At 39.6% G+C, this 18,568-nt stretch overlaps 1 protein-coding gene and 1 long non-coding RNA gene across 5 annotated transcripts in view; both read right to left on the bottom strand.

The window, feature by feature from the left end:
* The window catches only part of Eag (potassium voltage-gated channel protein ether a go-go), a 188,637-nt gene that overhangs the window by 102,433 nt on the left and 67,636 nt on the right, over positions 1-18,568 (bottom strand). The window lies entirely within an intron of this gene.
* LOC143356211 (uncharacterized) lies at positions 9,752-10,685 on the bottom strand. The gene is made up of 2 exons (XR_013082631.1): positions 10,429-10,685; positions 9,752-10,392 (listed from the first exon to the last, which is right to left on the bottom strand). It is a non-coding gene; the product is annotated as an uncharacterized LOC143356211 (long non-coding RNA).

Genomic DNA, 18,568 nt, shown 5'->3' with positions numbered 1-18,568 from the left:
AAAAAATCGTAGATAAAAATTTCTAGTCTCATTGCACAGCAAAAACTTCAGTTTTGAAATCTACATTGTTTCTATCCTCCAGATAAATTTGTTTGTCTCTGAACAACTTCTGGGTTCACTTAAGTTCGAAAAAGTGACCATACTGCATGATGACACGCGTTTTTCGCCAGCTTCGAAGATTGTAATTTGTTTTTAACGCGTTGAATTAGGTCGTCGACGAGGGGATTCGTGTGCTTGCGACTTCGTTCCCGGTAATTCAATTCCACATTTTTCGGCAGAGCTGTTCGCCGTGGAATCAGCCCGTTATCCGGGAATCGGAAGCGAATAAATCGCTGATGGAATTAATTGCCGCGAAGAGAACAACGTTTCGTCCCCCAATTTGTAATGCCGCCCTGCCGCACGGGCACCTGCGGCACGATCAAAATAATTGGCGAAGAATTGCAAAACAGCCGAGCTCCAGGGACACGTCTGGAACGTGGAGCAGGGTTCGTGCGCCGACACGCGCTCGCTCGGATTCATTGACAAATTGATATCCGTCGCGTGTGTCCGATAATTAACGTCCGTAATTAAAGCCGCGTTTATTTCCTCCCTGGGAAGGCCGTTTGTCGCGTGCTGGCGAAATTGTTTATGAGCGGGAGCAGCGAGCCCGTGCGGGCTAACAGGTGAAGGGACAAAGGCGAGCGAAATTTTCGGCCCGGAACTTTTTCAATAAAGCCCCGACACCCCCGTCGGACATTCTGCGAACCTTGACCTTCCGCTGCCCGAATACAAATACAGTGATATCTCCTTCATTTTCGCTCACTTCTCCCATCCAAATGAAAATCGAACCTAGTGATGGGCATGATAACAATATTTCTCATAAGTTTCAAGCAATTCGATTACCAAGTACTCATTTTAAATGTTTGATAGGTATCAAAAATTTAAATGCTTGGTATTGACTGGTGTTCCTTCTAGAGAATTTCTCGAGAAATTTTGTAATTGATTTTCTCAAATTCCAGTATTTCTCGAGAAATTTAAATCTAGGAAAATTCTTATGAATCTCATTCATTTTATAACATATAAATTCTTAAATTCTCTTAAATTCTTATTTAAACCTTTAGAAAAACTGAATACTGAATTGAGTAATGAGTTTCTTGTTGTTATTTAAGAAAAAGTATCTAAAAGAAGAGACAAGATTGTTGTATCCCTTATGAAATATCTGCATAATCCAGAATCTCTGCAAAAAGATTCAGAAGATACATTTGTTTATTTAACATCCAAGGCAAATGTGTATAAAATAGCAAAACAAATTCTAAGCAGACTTTTTCGAAAATATGACAATGATTCTTATGAAAATAGTGAAAAACTTTCAGTTTCTCAGAATGAGGAACTATCACTGGAAAAACAGTTAGAATTAGAAATTGCAGATAGCCTTCAAGAATTTAGTGTCAAGAGTTTAGCGGTAGAAGAAAATAAATTCTGGACTCTAACAAAGGAATTCCAAATTTTTGAATCCACTGGAAAAAGGACACCCAATCTTCAGCAACTTTTGGATGTTCTGTATACGATAAAGCCAACATCCACACAAAATGAAAGAAATTTTTCTACGGCTACAGATTTTGTTACAAAAAAAAAGAAGTAGATTGTCTGATTCTACATTAGACGCATTATGCTTCTTAAGAAGTCATTTCAAAACAAAAGCGTAATCTTTCACTTTATAAAAGTTTGGTAAAAGTTTCCCAATATTTTTTTATTTCATTAAAAATTCTCGAGAATTATCGAGAAATATAGTCTTGTTTCTCATTTCTCGAGAAATGAAAAATGTTGAGAAATCAGGAACACTAGTTTTGTAGTGCCAAAATGGGCATTGGGTGGTATTGGTATCACGCCAACAATAAATGTATCGATGCTACTCGAACTAGAGTCGAGCATACATAAGTATCGAAACAGTAATGAATACTGTAGGTATCGAAAAGTGTCGATTTCCAAATGATTCCTTCAAATATCTCGATGCTTTAAAGATTGTGAGTTCGGACCAGACATGAGAAAAGAAAACTAGATAAAACAAAAATAAACGAAATAGACATAATAAAGGATTTATTTTTTACATATTTAGAAACAATATTTTATTTACTATATTGTCTTTTAATCGATTTCTTTTTTTACAAATTATTTCGCCAGTCTTTGAAAATACTCTTTCAGAAGTAACAGACGTTGCCATTACACAAAGATACTCCTTTGCAAGTTTTGATAATATTCGATATTTTAATGTATTATCTTTCCAAAACATCAATGGATTTTCATGTCTGGATAAATATGGTTCTTTCATATAATTATTTAATTCTCCAGATACACCACTTTTACATGCGATTGTATTTTTTTCAAGTACTTGTATATCAAATATTGACCAAAATGAGGGGCCTTCTCCCGTTACTGTTTCTTGGAATTCCTTTCAATGTGCTGTAGACTCCGTAATCGATGTTTCCAATGGAGTCGTTATATTAATTAATTCATTACATGTTTGTGTAGCGAATGTTTCATTTTGGAAAGATAATTCTCGAAATCGCGGATCTAGTAATGCTGAAATTGAATATTTTTTATTAATTTCATAGTTATGATGGTACTTATCCAGTTGCAATCTTAATTCCGTACAAAGTGTTCCTGCACTACCCCCTTCGTCTTGGTAAGTATCGATGAAAATATACAATTGTTTTTTAATTAATACAAGTTTGGAAATACTAACATATTTTTCAGAACTTAGTTCTTCTGTTATAAGAAAAAATGGCTTCAATAACTGTACAATATTTGGCAAAGTATCCCACTCTCTATCCGTTAGCTTTTCAAAATTAATTTTGAAGGATGACAGAGCTATTACAATTGATGATTTTAATTTAAGTAATCTGTCAAACATTTCGTATGTTGCATTCCATCTTGTCGGTACTTCTGATTTTAATTTGTATTGCGGTAGACTTAACATAATTTGTACTTCATTTAATTTATCTGTTGCTACACAACTTGATTTAAAAAACGAAACTAATCGACGACACTTTTCTCGTAGAATTTGAATTTCAGTAATATTATCCAAACGATGTTTAATAATCAGGTTTAATGTGTGTGCAAAACAAAATATATGATCACTAGGAACGCAAAGTTGTTTCATAGCAGCTCTCATATTTGCAGCATTATCGGTTACCACTGCAGTTACTTTATTCCTGTATATCCCACTTAATCATTATTTCATCTAAACGATTTGCTATGGTAGAAGCTGTATGATTTCCTGTAAATTTCTTGGTTTCTATAACATATGTCTTCAATTCGAAGTTGTGATTTATAAAATGACAGGCAACTGTGAGAAAGCTGTCAGTATTGATACTGGTCCATATATCTGTCGTAAGGCAAACTTTATCAACACTTTGAAGTTCTTCTCGTACTCGCACTTTTTCTTTAACATATCTTTCGTCCAGTAACGTCTTGGTCTTGTTACGTCGAGTAATGTTTTTTGGATTTTTCATATCCAAGGTCACACGAAGGTCATTGTATAATATGTCATTGAAGAGGTCTTCACCCCTACTGTTACATCGCGATAAAAAAAATATATAGTTCCATTCAAAAAAAAAAATTGATGACCTTGATATCTAGAAAAAAATGACCTTGAAAAAAGTTTTTTCCGAATCATTATATTGCCCCATCGGTAAGGTTAATATTGTCCTATAACGTTTTTTTCAAGTTAGCTGGGACACCCTGTATAAGTTACGAGGCTTACTAATCTTAAATTCAAATCAACAAAGATTTCTCCAACCTAGTGGCTCCCCGGTTTCGCATTGGGTGTGTCCACGAAAACTATACCATCCTAACGGATCCCTGATTTTGTATTGGGTTCTTCCGTATCCTAGCAGCTCCCTGGTTTCGCATCAGGTGCGTCTGTGAGTTATCCACCTCCTAGCGGATTCCCAGTTTCGCATTGGGTTCATCCGCGCTCTTATACAACCTCCTTTCGGCATGGAAATACACGGAAGGAGTAAGAAACAGAGCAGGGAGGAAGACAGTCAAGGAATGTCTGAAGGAAAACGAATCAGGGAAAGTACAGGGCGAAAGCGGGAAAGAAAGGGAGGAATACTTAAAGAGAAACGGATGGAGCCAAGAAGGGGTGGAAGAGATGAGAAGGCTAGAGATGGAGGTAACGGAGAGGCTAAAGGAGAGAGACATTGAGGTACAACGGCAAGAACAATATACAAGGATAGAGCAGTCAAACTATAACAAAAGGTACAAGTTTATAAGAGTGGCAGAGTTACCAGAATACCTAAGTAAGGAGGGAAGAGGGGAAAGTCAAAAGTTATTAGCCCAAGTAAGATGCGGAAATGCAGAAAATTGGAACAAATACTGGCTGGGAGACGAAGCAAGAGGATGCGACCTGTGTGGGGACAGGTATGGCAATCTGGAGCATCTAACAAGAGGATGCAGGGAAATGGAGGGAAGGATCAGGATGGAGGACATAGTGAGTGGGAGGATAGATTCAAATGTTGAAGCGTGGCTTCAAAAGCTCAGAAAGAAGAGAGATAAGCGAGCAGAAATATAAAGGTAATATAAGGAAGCGTAAACCAAAGATAACAGAGTAGGAAATGGTGCAATAATCGGAATAAGAATAGGAACAGGCAGAATATAGGTAGAGTAGTCGGGGTAGGGGTGGGTGAGTCGAAGAGAGAAGGGGGGAGAGAGAGAGAGAGAGAGAGAATTAATGCGTGGATAAGATAGTTATTTTTTGTAATCGTAGGTTATTGTAAACCGAGTCCAATTCTTGGCCGTAAGGCTGAATAAAGCAATGTTATATTATACAACCTCCTTTCGTACCGGGTTCGCCGCGTGTTTCTCCTAGTGACTCCCCGATTTTGCATTGGGTGCGTCCGCGTACCTAACTAACAAATTGAAACGATATTCCTGGGGTAACAACCCCTCGCCGGCCTCTCGCGTTGCTCGCAGCCCTGGCTCGTGACAAGACACACCGTTCGTTTCCCCGTGAAACCCGGCGAAAGTGGAAAACATTCTATCGGCAGAACTAATTCTCTAACGGCTCCGCAGGATTCGTTCCTTGATCGGCAGCGCGGAAACCTAATCACTTAAATGCAAAGTTACGCGGCAGAGCAGGCCGTGCAGGGCCATTGTAAACGACCGTGGAGCCGGGACATCGGAATTAACTAATTCCATTTCGATATACCAGCTCGGAGATGGAGTCGAGTTACGGGGAGAGTTCTGGAAGCGTCGTTCCGTTTCCGCGAGCAGTTTCTCACCGACTTTTAAGGGAATGAAGACACCGGCGAAAGAGAGAGAGAGAGAGAGAGAGAGAGAGAGAGAGAGAGACTTCGCTCGGTTGATCCCCTTTCGAAAGAATTGCAACCCAAGGATGATTATCGGCTCGCCCCGCAGCGAGGAAGCATTTCCGCGGGATTTCGCGGCCGAGCAATTAGTCGAATCAGTTTGAGGGCTGATCTTGGAGGGATCTTTCTCGATCGAAACTCGAGGGGACGCCACCACCACCACCCCCCCCCCCTCCCACGGAGTACTCTCTTTTCTTCTACGAGTGGCTTCTTCAACGCTCGTACGACACTGGCCTCTTCTAGCGAAGACGAGCACTGTCTTCGCGAAACGGACTGCGTCGAATCGACGCGACACACAGTGCGGACAAGTCGGCACATCTCGCTACATGTTTATTTGACGATGTGTGAAAATTTCCTTTGGCAGAACTGCATATTAGCAGGAAATTCATATTATTATTCATTTAAAAATCATTTAACAATTTTTTTTTATGCATAAAGATTGTTTTTTTTTCAATTTATTGATTGTATTGTTAAATTTAATTTGTTGTGACTACTTACCATTACATATGCATTAGTAACCAAAGGATTTTTTTTTAAATTTGGCCATGGTGGCACTCTCTAAAGTGCCAAAAATCGAAAAATATTATATTAACTGTAAACGAGTGTGCAATAATATTTCTGTGTAATGGAAAGTGCTTACCAAGGAATACGCATTCTTTATACATTTAATAAAGTAGATTTATTTTTTGTACAAATTTTCAACGGTGGTTTTATTTGTTAATTGCATATAAAACTTCAAATTAACATAAAACAAAAACGGAAAAATATGTCCTGAGATTTATGCATATTCGGATACATTACTTACTATAGTTTAAGAATTTCATAGTTTTGTCTGCGACTTTTTGCGACTCTCAATTTTACAAACTTTTTAAGAAGTGTCCATGCCTTTCCTTTAGGATCTAGCGTGGAAGTTATTTTCTTTTTAAATGTATTAGTTATATTGTTAAATTTCATTTTTTGTGAATAATTAACGATAAGTACACATTTGTAAACAATTTTGGTTGTAAAAAATTTTGCCATTTGTTCGCCACAGTTACAGTGGGGAATTTACTGGAAAAGTTCAATATTCGTGTATATCACGATATGAAATACATTTCTTTTGCAAAACATGCGTATTAGGATGGAAATTGTTAATAATAATCATATAATAATCATTTTTATGCATATTACAATTTTGCAATAATTATATATCAATCATTTTTACGTATTTTTAATTTGTTTTTAATATATGTTTTATAACTATTGAAAAAATAATAAGAATGTAAGGATAGATTGAGATGTGCAAGATCACGAGAGTCAATGATTTTGGGTCGCAATCAAAGTACTGAGAATGACTCGGATAGCGAATAGCGTTTTGTTAAGTTTATTCATTTTATTCACTAGTATTATAATTTGTTTAAGTTTATTATTGTTAATTTTACATATGGTACATTTATTATTAATTTTGTTCTAAACTTGTTAGCTTTTAAAAATAAATTTGTTAATTTTTAATAATAAATTTTTTTCTAAAAATTATTTTTTTTTGTTAAAATTATTAACTATATTGGTAAATATAATTGTCCGTAAAAAATTTCCTCTATGTATACATTAATAACCAAACTACGAGAAGTGCCGAATACAGGCCGTTTGTCCGCACTGTGCGACCGCGACGTGACGCGACGATTCTGCAGGTTCTTCGCGTGCGACGCTCTTCCTCTCTCGTGACAGCCATCTTTTTCACGAGCGATGCCAAAAAAGTCCCACCTCGAACAGGTCCTGTCATACTCCTTCGTTTCCCTTTGTTTCCCTATCGAAAGACCTTCTAAAGTTACCAAGCTGCTATACTTTTCTGCGCCTACCGAAAACTGAGTCGGCTTGCTTCGCCAGTAGACGAGATCTCTGTATAAAATAAATATTGTCTGCATTTCTTGTAAGAAGACTGCGGATATCGAGACTGTGGATCGATTAAGCTAAGCAAGAATCAAACAGAAAATCTCGCTTTAACAATTTTAACCAGGGATCAAAAATAACAGTTATTCTAAAATTTTCTACGATAAAAATTATTAATAAAAAGTTGATTATTATTGAAATTTAATATAATCTATACAAAATATAAAGAAAAAAATTCAAAATTTGGAAAAACTCATGTTTGTCACATAAAATTTTTATTGTAGCAATCAATTTTATGAAGAAAAAATTTATGAAATAATTGATTGTCTACCATTTGAAAGCTGTACTATTTAATCATAACTATTACAAATTTCCTTCATCAACAACTGTTATGAGCGATCGAAATAAATTTCTCTCATTGATAACTGTTATAGCTTAAAAGTGATCGAAATGAATTTCTCTCGACGATAACATTTACCAACAAGAGAAAAAATTGTCGGTTACTTATAATTCTTATTTGTAACCAATACGATTTTAGTCGATGAAATACTTGTTATTCCATAACTTTTTTTTCTTTTTGGTTATAGCAGTTATGGTCCCTGATTTTAACATTAAACCTACCGAGCCTGAAAAGTAACTAATACATGTTGTCTTATAAAAATGACGAGATTGAATTTATTTGGATTTTGTTCGTATTATAACACACGCTCTCCTAAATATATTTACTTAATTATTTCCCACGAAAGCATCTTTACAATTTCAGTAATTGTAAAATAAAATATCTGGAACGGTCTTTTTAACTGGCGGTGGTAGGTTTAGTGTTAACAAGCTGAATACATCGATGCTCTTGCATGTTTTCAATCTGTCCATTGTTTTAAATTGCACCTACCCACTTTTATTTCAGATACATAAATTCCGTAGTTGTAAGATATAGGAGCCACTTAAGAACGTTCTCTTTTCTTCAATAATTTTACTAGGTCGAAAGTAATATATCTGTTCGACTCTTTCAATTTTGACACTGCGTCAAATTGCAGCTACTCATTTGCGTCGCGAATGCATAAAATCCGCAGTCTATTCATAAGAATGACAAGATCGAATTGATCTACATGTTCTGCGGGTTCTTCGCGTGCCACGCTCTTCCTATGTCGTGGCAGCCATCTTTATCACGAGCGATGCCAACAAATCGGCCCGAACATGGATTCTGTCATTTCCCTTCGTTTCCTTTCGTTTTCCAAAGATCCAAAAATCTTGTAATACTTTGATCCATATTTTCCGTTGGGAAATTTTATTTTCTTCCTGGGTTCTCTTTTAGAAGTTCTTATAATTTGCTTGAAGACAGTCGTATACATACCAATTACTATTTTCTTTCGATTGTTCGAATGTTTCCTAGCGGGGGTACGTTTGATAAAACGTTTTGTGCAACGGAAGAAAGGTAGTGAGCGTGTTAAAATTATTGTTCCAATCATCGAACATATGCAACAACCTAATAGTTCTTTCGGAGCTCCGGATTGTTTCGGATCGATCTACGTTGTCGAAGCGCTTCTATTCGCGTAAAGTTTCGCGAAGCGATTTCCCCGGGCGAGGTGTCGCGTTTATCCGGGAACGTGTGTGGCTCGTAAAATAAAGGAATATTTGCCGGTGTTATCGGGCGAGCTATTCGTTGTTGCACGAGCGAAAATAGTTGAGCGCGAGTTGCCGGATCGGAAAGAAATATCCGATGGGAACGGGGACGAAAAGTTTCGAGGCGGGCGCGCGCGCAGCGGCAGCAGCCCGCGCCGAAAAACGCGGAAAATCATCCCGCAAACTTTCCCCGCGAATCGCCGTAATATTTTATAAATATATCCCGGCCTCGATAACGGAGCATATTCTGCTCGGCCATTAAAGGATACCCGGTATTTACTAAACCGAGCAAGCTATTGGCTTTCTTTTTTTTTTCTGTCATTATCACAATCGGAAAATCTCGTGAGCGAACAAATCGCTGGTAGTACCCGTTAACCCGAACAGTGGAAAATAATTAGTCTGAGGATTTTTATGCGAAATAAACATTGCCCAAGTCGATTGTGAGAAAGTTTTAACCCTTAGCACTCGAATGGCGACCGTAAGGCGTATAATTGCTGTATCATTATTCAAAATATTTTTTACATTATTAAATTTGTATGTATTTAATAAATTACCAAACATTTCAGTACTGTACGAGTAAATTGCACCATTTTCGTATGTATAGTATGAAAAAGTATATATAGAAGGGCAAAATATTCTAGGGAAGAAGAAAAAAAAATAAAAAAATATACCTAACCTACCTAATACCTACCTACCTACCTATACCTAATATTCTAGGTCGGAAGAGATGTTTCGTTTTCGAGTTAAAATGGCTTCGAGTGCAAAGGGTTAATCATCTTGGTAAGTCGAAAATAATACAACAATATACTCAAGTTCTTCTAGTGTCTTCTCAGTTTTGTATTTGAGCTATTTTTGGTCAATTAAAAGTTTTCTTTCTCGTTATAGTTAGAATTTCGGATTATTCCAAGAGAATAAATAGAAAAATTGAGCCGTTTATTTTGAAAGTGGCCTAAGTCCACTTATACTTAAATTGAGATATTTAAGGGTTTGTGTTTCAATAAAATTAAAAATATACGTATAGGATACCAATGTGTCATACTGCTTAAGTGTATCTAAAAGAGTTAAATTTACAGTTCCTATTAAAATAATAGCAATTATTAAGTGAATAATATGTGTTTTCTTACCCAAAATGGAGTTAAGCTACTTTCAAAGTTAACAACCAGATTCGTTATAAAATTTGAAAGAGCCCAAGTCCATTCGACATAATTTAAAATGCTTCAAATTGAAAAAACAATACTCAATTTACTTTATATATCTCTACAACACTTCACAAACACAATTTATGCAATTCAGGACATTTTCTAACTACATAAATTACATAACAATTTACTGCTCATCTACATATTGTGTATGGGGAAGGGATTTGCAGAAGTCATGGTGCTCCGGTGGTATGTATCATAGTAAGTCCATCATGTCCTTGTATTTCGCTGTTGTAATTCGTCTTATATTTTTATAAAGTGGTGTCAATACAATATTTTCGAACTTTCTTGGTCTATCCCGACGTGGTAATAAATCCAGGATTTTAAACTTTGCATTCTCATCCATTGATATCCTATAGAAAATTTTATATGGTTCATCTCTCAAAAACGCATCCAGCATATTTTCAACCAATTTATATTTTCTCCGTTAGAATTCTTTACCCTTTTAAAAATTGCGCCCTCCAAAAATTTTGTTGATATGAAATCCTCTTGTTTCATTTCATTTAGAATAAAATTATTACCTTTCCGGCACTTTTTGGATAATGGATTGGACTTGGGCAACTTTCAAAATGGTGGTTTTAATTATTGAACTAACTGCGACAACTTATGTGTCCAAAATTATCGTATATACTCTGAATACACTTATTTTCAACCAATTTATTGTTTCTCCGTTAGAATTCTTTACCCTTTTAAAAATTGCGCCCTCCAAAAATTTTGTTGATATGAAATCCTCTTGTTTCATTTCATTTAGAATAAAATTATTACCTTTCCGGCACTTTTTGGATAATGGATTGGACTTGGGCAACTTTCAAAATGGTGGTTTTAATTATTGAACTAACTGCGACAACTTATGTGTCCAAAATTATCGTATATACTCTGAATACACTTAACCGCAAATGTTGTTTATAACAGCTAACTTGAAGTTGTACACGTAATTACGGGCAACAAAAAATAATTGACAAATGGACTTAGGCTATTGAAGCTATTGTAAATAGTAGAAAGCAACTTCGTATTTCAGTCATTTGCTCCTATTTGCCGTGTACATTGTTGAGTGTATACTTTCGTATTATTGATAAGAGCGACAGCAACGTAGACTAACAGCTTTAATAGAGAACCGTTTGTGCCAGCTCGCAATGTCGTTTAAGAAAGCAAGGCGTTTTGGTGTTAACGAGCGGAAAAAAATTGCGCGTACACATATATACGCAAATGATACAAATGGCCTAAGCGTTCGCGGCGATTGATGTATGCCAGCGAAAATGGTCCGGTCGGTTTATAATAAATAATTGAATAAATATTCCTCGCGGTCGTGTCACAATTACGATGGTTAATCGATACCGTCTATGGACAAGGAGAGGCCAGTCGATTCCACGCTGTCGATAGACCTGCATACAAGCACGGTGCAGAAATAATGCAGGCGGAAGTGATAAACAGCTCGGTTCCTTTTTAAACTGAACGCCGGACGCGCCGTTGTCTTCTGTGAACTTGCTCTAATTGCAGGGATATGGCGTAGTTGAGCTTCCGAACCATAAATCGCGTGCACAATAACGTAGCACGTCTAAGAAGAATTAAAGTCTCCATCATTTTTTTTTTATGTGAAATAATTGAACATCAACTTTCTTCATATTTATCCATATTAATCCTTCTCCGTATTAATACGATTCGACGACCGTGATGTTTTAAACTATACCCACGCGAGAAGGAAGGGAAACGAGGCTTAAAAGTGGGAGAAGTTGAAGAGAATTTTCGATACACTCGGTATATGAAAGAGTTCTGGTAAGCTTGTAACAAGGACGAATCGTGGTACGTCGATTACAGTGAGCTGTAGTTCGCGTGGAACGCTAATACGTGGAGAAAGAGAACTATGGATAAAATGAGGGAATGGTTGAACAGAATTTTCGGCCCACCCGGTGTACAAAAATGTCCCTGAGAACCTACAAAAAGGACGAAATAATAATATTCCCGAGGACGACGTCGACGAAAGCAACTACCTTCCACGGTGAACGCTAAAACGACGAAAAAAGCGCATAACAGGTGAAACGAGATAGGGGTCGAAGAGGATTTTTCGGGTCCACCCGTAATGCAAAAATGTTCTGGTGAACCTGCAAAAAGGGCGACCGATAATATTCCCGAGGACGTCGACGAAAGCAACTGCTTCCACGTGAAACGCTGAAATTACGAAAAAGCGACTAACAGGTGATAGGGGTTGAAGAGGATTTTCGGTCCACGCGGTATACAAAATTGTCCACGTGAATCCGACCAAAAGACGAATGCTAATACTCTTGGAAATGTCGACGAAAGCATCTGCTTCTACGCGGAACGCTAAATCGACGAAAAAGCGGCTAACAGGTGACGGGGGTTGAAGAGGATTTTCCGATGTACCCGGTATAGAAAAATGTCCCAATAAATCTGACAAGGGAACATATTCAGATGCAAAAGTAGCCTTAACTTCTTAATATGCACGTTGCTTTACAAACTGTAATGCAGAAAGACTAATAGCACACGTAGCAAAGTGCCCATATTTATACATTCTTAAGACACCTTACGTTTCCCTCTCTCTCACCCTAACAACCAATAGAAATGTTTGAAAATATTCGTGTTCTTCTGAAATGCTATATATAACCGAGGTAAAACTGATGTGAGGCATTTGCCACCAGCTCTTTTCAGAGCTACCATAAACGACGAGGGAAACTCCAACTTCGAGGATTCACAGTTTAAAAAGGCTGCAGGTATATTTTGACCGAAGGCCCAACGACTGCAGAAATTCACAGGCGAATTGGCTATAAAAGTCGGTACCCTTACTCCGCCGCGGTAATTAGCACCGCGTCACGCTGCTACCTGCGCCACCTTCTTTAGCTACTAATAAAACAATAAACGACACATAACCCAGTGGTATTGTTTAAAATACTATACACGTTTATACTAAATGCTTATATTTCGATGAAACAAGCCAGAATTCCTTCCTACGCACGCCAGGTGCAAGACTATCTTCTATTATGCATAATTATTGTTAAATGGCAAAAAAAAAGAAAATCCTGAAACATGTATCCCCTATTTTGGGTCAAAGATCACACACCCAAGTTTACATTAAAATGAACTAACAATAAATAAAAGAAACTGCAAAAAAAAAATCAAAATTTTAATATATTGTTTAAACAAAAAACTTTTGTTAAAATTTTCTTGCGCGACTACATTTCCCATTGAAAAAACACACAATTTAAAAAAAATTCAAATTTTTTCGACCTCTGGTTTCCGAGATATCTCAAAAAATACGGTTTTGACCCCCAACTTTGAGGGCTGTTTTCACCCCTTCAAAGTGGATGTCTGCCGATAAAAAAAAAACACGTGTCAAATATTTTTCAAAGAACTATAAGCTCCCATAAGTTTCATCAAAATCGGATTTTCGCATCTGAATATGTTCCCTTGTGAGTAAAGGACGAATGAGAATATTCTCAAGGACGTCGACGAATGCAACTGCTTCCACGCGAAACAATCAAGCGACGAGAAAGCGGCTAACATATGACGGGGGTTGAAGAGGATTTTCGATGCACCCGGTATAGAAAGATGTCCGTGTAAAAAGGACGAGTGACAATATCGTCGAAAATAGCGGCGGTAGTGACTGATGGCACGTGCGATGCGGCAAAGGATATAAAAATCGAGTTACAGTTGAGGCAACGGTAGGGGTTGGAGAGGATTTGTGTTGTGTCCACCCTGTGTGTGAGAGGGCGAGCCAATAAAAATGACGAGTCGCAGTATCGGCGAAGACACCGACAGAAGCGACTGGCAGTCGGCGCGATACTCCCGAACGAGAACAAGCGAGTGACAGGTGAAAGGAGGGTGGAGGCGAGCGAGGGTGGCGAGAGGGTTGTTACGGAGACAGAGAGAAGAGAGAAAAGAGAGAGAGAGGAGCGAAGAGGGTGGTGTCGGAGAGGGTGAGCGACGGTCGACGGTCGGGCGTTTCCGGCCGGTTTCGGCTCGGTTCGCTGGGTCATTGGGTCAAATCTTCGGTTACATGGGGGCAGTCGTGTGCAGGGGGCGGACCGTACGCGTTCACAATGCAAACTTCAACCCTTAGCGGCGCGGTGGCCGGCTCGTTATTCGATGCGCGACTATTTTTAGAAGGCAGCAAGACCGAGCCGAGTCGAAGCTTTCGAGAGTGGCCCGGCGCGGCTCCGAGCGGCTCCGCTTTGCTCCGCGCTGCTCCAAGCGGAGCGGAGCCGGAGCACATTCCCGGGTGAACCTGCAGAACGGTCACCTACCCTCCGATTTCGATGATTTTTGGATACGTTATAAATCTCAACATTTTCCTTCGCATCACAGTGGCGGTCTCGCTCCGTTTCCTCGCTACAATTCTGTCTACACTTGTGCTTCTACGGCGGCGCACGCGTTAGTGTTGGTGGTCACTTATCATCTGTTTAAACGCAGGGATAGGGGTGAGCTTAAAGGTCCCGTGCACAACTGCGTAGGCGTGACGGCAAGAAACTGTTATAACTATTTCACGCGAACATTGTCGGCCGGATTACTGAACCGAACCAATACATCCGTTCCATTTTTTCGTGCAGTCTGCTGCTGTTGTGCACGGGATCTTTAAGCTCGCTCTATACTTGTCCTTAAAGCGACTGGCGATCGGTCAGCAATACTAACGCATGCGGTATCAAAGACGCACGAGTATAGGCAGAATTCAATAGAGTGATACCGATCATTTTTCGCGAATATTTTGGAAACTAAGACCGCGGCTAACCTGCTACGGAAAAGTATCGATCAAACTATCGATCTCCACGACGCAGGTAGCTGCCAGGTTCGCCCAGCCCCGAATGAAAGATGAATAACAAGCGAGAGACACGGTGCCCCGTAACCAACCCCTGGTTGTTCCACCCCCCACGTCCCCCCGTTTCTAGCCACCGAGTGACGCGGTGTTCACTCTCGCGATACCGCTATCGATTTTCAAACGAGTCCTGTCGATACGCCTCGCGATCCACACAGCCTGTCGCGAGAACGCTCTCGGTGGTTGTTCACCCCCACGACCCCGGGCTGTCGATTTTCACCGGCGAAATTGGACAGGCGAGCGACGCAAGCCCGATCCACCGGATCAACGGAGTTGTTCCCGTGCAACCCGTGACTTCGCCGATTACAAAACTTCCACTGGCAGCCATTCGCGATGGTTAATATTACACCGTCCGACGGTGCGCGGGATTAGACGCGATCACGGTTCAATTTAGATGCTGCCTGATCCGCTATTCTATTTGTACGGTGGTAGAACACACCTGGGTGCTGCTGCCTGATCGTATTCGGTACTCACTACACCCTGATGCATTATTCTGCGGCCTACGCTGTTCGGAACATTTTCCGAACAAGATCAGAACGCAATCTAGCCTCACCTAATCGTGTACTCCCTTTTGTCTGATCGTGGAGCACGCCTTGTTCCCTCTGCCTGATTGTGCACGGTCGCTATTTTATTTGCTCGACTCTATACAACTGGGATTCCGTCGCTTGTCGGGCCATACACATCGCTACTCCACTTGTCTGATCATGTTATCCACATCGTAATTCCACTAATGTGCTCTCTTATTCTACTTGCTTCAACATAAACATTTTTATTTCTACGCTGTTTCATTATAGACACGCTTGTTCCACTTGACCAGCCATTACACTTTGTATGGAAAATGATGCGACTCCGTTGTAACAGGCAGAAAAGTTAAATGAAATGTAGATGTGTCTGACTATACAGCTACCCGTTCTACTTGTCGGACCATACACATCGCTACTCCACTTGTCTGACCATGTGCATCGTAATTCCACTAATGTGCATTCTTATTCTAATTGGCCCAACATCAAAATTTTTATTCATACGTTGTTTCATTATAGACATGCTTGTTCCACTTGACCAGCCATTACACTCTGTATGGAAAATGATGTGACTCCGTTGTAACAGACAAAAAAGTTAAATGAAATGTAGATGTGTCTGACCATAGAGCTACCCATTCTACTTGTCGGACCATACACATCGCTACCCTACTTGTCTGACCATATGAATCCTAATTCCACTTATATGCATTCTTATTCTAATTGGCCCAACATCAAAATTTTTATTTATACGTTGTTCCATTATAGACACGCTTGTTCCATTTGACCAGCCATTACACTTTGTATGGAAAATGCTGTGACTCCGTTGTAACAGGCAGAAAAGTTAAATGAAATGTAGATGTGTCTGACTATACAGCTACCCGTTCTACTTGTCGGACCATACACATCGCTACCCTACTTGTCTGACCATATGAATCCTAATTCCACTTATATGCATTCTTATTCTAATTGGCCCAACATCAAAATTATTATTCATACGTTGTTTCATTATAGACATGCTTGTTCCACTTGACCAGCCATTACACTCTGTATGGAAAATGATGTGACTCCGTTGTAACAGACAAAAAAGTTAAATGAAATGTAGACGTGTCCGACCATACAGCTATCCTGTTCTACTTGTCGGACCATACACATCGTTACTCCACTTGTCTGACCACGTACAGAGTAATTCCACTCATATGCATTCTAATTGTACTTGCCCCAACATAAAAATTTTTATTTATACGTTGTTCCATTATAGACACGCTTGTTCCACTTGACCAGCCATTACACTTTGTATGGAAAATATTGTGACTCCGTTGTAACAGGCAGAAAAGTTAAATGATTTGTAGATGTGTCTGACCATACAGCTGCCCGTTCTACTTGTCGGATCATTTAGCAGCTCGTTATACTCCTCTCATTACAGATTGTATTCCACATGCTCGAGTTCACGCGTTAAACTTGTCCGACCGCATACCGATGTATTCTACTTGCCTGATCGCACGTCAACGTATTCTGCTTGTCTGATCGCACGCCGACCTATTTCCCTGTCTGACCGAGGGTAATCCTCGTTCTACTACTTCAAGCTACTTATCTAACCATGAGCAACCCTTATTCCACTGACCTTATTCCACCGAGATATTTGCAAGAATCGACCATCACCGCAGCGACAATCTTTCATTTTATTAGGTGTAGAAATGAATTCGCTCTCACGATACAATGATATGAAGCGAAAGAGTTATCCCCGAAATCGAGAAGAATTAACTCCTCGTTTCTGGTTGAAAGGTCGAGCTAGTAAATTCTTCCTCGTGTAGCTCACTCGTTGGATGTAGACCTTTGGGATTACCACCTGTTTCGCTCTCTTTAACGTCTTTTGGTCGATGCAGCTTTCAAAATGTCCGAAAAGGTACAGAACGGAAACCAATTTTCCAAAAACGTTTAAACAGTCACCTTTAACCCTCTGACCGCGTCTACTAGAAATAGTAGACGGAATTATAGGGCAGACTGAAGAATAAATTTTTGCGCTATTATATTCGCTGTACCAAATTTCATTGGGATCTGAAAACTGCAAGAACTGAAAACTGCTTTGGGGCTAGGTGGGTTAAAAACTATCCCACCGTTTGCTTAGCTTTTTATGCATGGTGGGATATATTTTAACCCACCACGAAAAGTTGAAGTTACTCATGGTCATACAGTTTAATATTTTATTTAAAGTTTTCCATTCAGTTGGCAATGCTATGCACCAATGGTGAATGCATAAATAAGTGAAAAGAATGTATGCAAATCAAAACGCAGCAGTAAGTTGTGACGCAGTGAATTCGCAAAATTCTGTGCAACCAAGGTTTTTATTTTCTTTAAAAACGTGTGCCTCAAAGCGTTAATATATCAATGTTTATTTCATCAAGTTACTTTGATTTCGTGGAGCTGTCGGGGTTACCGAGTTGCCACTCAAAAATGTTCAACAGCGATTGTTCTCAAGCCTAGAACACATTTTGACAATTTCAAACAGACAACTGTCTCGAAAAGCCACGATTGAGAACTCGCACGCCTGACACAATCGCCTCGCCGGAACCATCGACGCAGTAAAATCGATTTCCATTCGTTTGTCAGAGAGGGTTCCTCGGTAATTGTTTATGCGAACGCAAATTCGCATAAAATCCACAGTCCAATGATCGCGGCCGGCGAGCAAACACGGTCTTACTGTAACGGGGTATCGAACAATAGATACGATAATAATATTTGAAAGCGGGCCCGGACAATGAGCGCTCAATGGCTCGCGAACAGACAATTGATGGATGCTTGTTTTCGAGTTTTCCGACGAGATACACCGTGTAGCCGATTTTTCGGGTCGGTCCGGTGCCAGGAAAACCCGGCTCGGTGTGTTTTCACCGTGGCGGGTCGAGGGAACGCGAATCGAGTCATTCCGCTCCGATATACGACGACGATTCATCTTCCGTACTCGGCCGGCTTTCTTCAAGCCCGCGTCGCCCGGTGTTATCGATTCCTCTTCATCTTCTTCGGCCGGTTTTTTTGCCCGGGTGCCGAACTAATTCTTCCACTACCGGCACACCGAATTTCTGCTTTATTAGATCGAACCTTTCGAGCTCGAACGGACCGGGGCCGCAGCTCGGATCATCGGACACTTTGTCGCCGTGAACTTCTTTCGCGGTCCTACATTCGACGGATCCA

This window comes from Halictus rubicundus, chromosome 8, assembly GCF_050948215.1.
Source record: "Halictus rubicundus isolate RS-2024b chromosome 8, iyHalRubi1_principal, whole genome shotgun sequence".
NCBI classification, from domain to species: Eukaryota; Metazoa; Arthropoda; class Insecta; order Hymenoptera; family Halictidae; genus Halictus; species Halictus rubicundus.
The sequence above is the reverse complement of the archived record's forward strand: the minus strand, read 5'-3'. Positions and strand labels throughout refer to the sequence as shown.